Source organism: Rhinopithecus bieti, unplaced genomic scaffold (assembly GCF_001698545.2).
Source record: "Rhinopithecus bieti isolate Rb0 unplaced genomic scaffold, ASM169854v2 scaffold_34943, whole genome shotgun sequence".
In the NCBI taxonomy this organism is placed as follows: domain Eukaryota; kingdom Metazoa; phylum Chordata; class Mammalia; order Primates; family Cercopithecidae; genus Rhinopithecus; species Rhinopithecus bieti.
The window spans coordinates 460,184-462,360 of NW_016815584.1; the positions used below are offsets into that span (position 1 = coordinate 460,184).

At 42.9% G+C, this 2,177-nt stretch overlaps 1 pseudogene; it reads left to right on the forward strand.

Moving 5' to 3' along the window:
* Window positions 1-705: 705 nt before the first annotated feature.
* Window positions 706-1,162, forward strand: LOC108516164 (ubiquitin-conjugating enzyme E2 N-like; annotated as a pseudogene).
* Window positions 1,163-2,177: the final 1,015 nt, after the last annotated feature.

The following is a 2,177-nucleotide window of genomic DNA, read 5'->3' on the forward strand; positions in this document are numbered from 1 at the left end:
AAAAAAAAAAAAAAAAAAAAAAAAAAAAAAAATTTGAAGGATTCTGGCATAGAAGCAATCATGGAAATAGAAACAATGTGGATAAAATTTATAAGATATATTATGGATAATGTACAATTTTTTTATGTAGTGAGGTTTTGCTCTCCCAAAAGAGATAGCGATCATGCTAGAATGGTAAATGAGAATAAATATTAAATGAGGGAGAAAGGAAAGGCCTAGATTCAGAGTGGGGGGAAAAGTATGTTTCCAGGAACAACGGGGGGTGAGAAGGCAGGCCTTCCAAACTCAGCCCTGTTGGAAGAGGGTTACACTTACCTGAGCTGACCCAAAGAGCCAGGTCACTGAGGAGCTGTGGCAATAGCAGCCTAGGCTGTGGTGACTGTGGGAAAACAGCATGGCCATGGCAGTGAGGGGAGAAAGACATCCTGCCTACATTTGAACACTAAGAGGTCCTGACTAGGTTGATGGAGGGAACTTGCCCATGGCACTGAGGCAGAGATGGCAAAAAATCTTCTGGACCACCAGTGACATCATGTGGCCAAAGATCACCAGACTTCTCTACTAAAAATAGGTTGCTGGATATTCCCTTCTAGAGAATGTTGCAATTATACTGACCTCTAGAAATGGATAAGCCAGCCCAAGACTTCCACTCTGCCTGGGGGGAGTGGAGCCGGAGACCAGAGGTCGAACTTGGGTTCTGACAAGATGGCTGGGCTTCCCCGCAGAATCGTCAAAGAAACCCAGCATTTGCTGGGAGAATGAGTTCCTGGCATCCAAGCAGAACCACATGAGAGCAACACCCATTATTTTCATGTGGTCATTGCTGGCCCTCAGGTTTCCCCCTTTGAGGGAGGGACTTTTAAACTTGAACTATTCCTTCCGACAAATACGCAGTGGCAGCCCCTAAAGTATGTTTCATGACCAAACTTTATCATCCTAATATAGACAAGTTGGGAAGAATATGTTTAGATATTTTGAAAAGTAAGTGGTCCCCAGCACTGCAGATCCGACAGTTCTGCTACCGATCCAGGCCTTGTTAAGTGCTCCCAATCCAGATGAACCATTAGCAAATGATGTAGCGGAGCAGTGGAAGACCAACAAAGCCCAAGCCATAGAAACAGCTAGAGCATGGACTAGGCTATATGTCGTGATTAATATTTAAATTGATCCTATCAGCAAGTACGCATCACTTCTCCTGTTCTACCAAGACTTCCTCCTTTTTGTTTGCATTTAATGGACACAGTCTTAGAAATGTTACAGAATAAAAAAGCCCAGACATCTTCAGCCTTAGGTGATTAAAAGCAAAAAAAAAAAAAGAAGTAATGGATAAGCCCCAGGGTCCTTGAATTTATCACAGAAAGAAGGTAGTTGTGGGAGGTTGGACGCAGTGGCTCACGTCTGTAATCCCAGCACTTTGGGAAGCTGAGGTGGGTGGATCACCTGAGGTCAAGAGTTCAAGACCAGCCTGGCCAACATGGTGAAACCCCGTCTCTACTAAAAATACAAAACTTAGATCGGTGTGGTGGTGTACACCTGTAGTCCCAGCTACTCGGGAGGCTGAGGCAGGAGAATCACTTGAACCCGGGAGGCAGAGGTGCAGTGAGCCAAGATCACGCCACTGCACTAGAGCCTGGGTGACAGGGCAAGACTCCGTCTCAAAAAAAAAAAGAATATAGTGGTGGCAATAAGAATATTTTCACAATAGCTACATGGAGACTTCTGAAATTTAACTCAAATATTCAAAGCTGCCACTTTATTTTATATCACAAGGTGAAGTGAAACATACCAGCTCCTTATATTCCTCCCAGCTATAGGAAGAATCACAGTCTTACATCTCTCTGTCCTTCTTTATACCTCTGCAAAGAAGCAATACTTTTACATATCTTGATGTGCTCTTCTATTTGCAAGTCTGTGAATAGCACCTTATTCCTAGCCACTTAAAGCATCAGTATGCTGGGAAGGGGGAAAAGGGAGGAAATGTGGCAAAGAAGATTAGGATGGCAATGTTACAGTAGAAATAAGCAAGATAAAAAGAATAATTATTCTTTTTTTGGCTTTATTCCCATAGCCAAAATAGGTTTCCGTGTCTGCAACAAGCCAATCAGCTTGAAAGTCAGGACTTGTCATGAGAGAAAACAAGTTTTCTAAATTAATTTGTCTCCCTCTGTAATATGTCA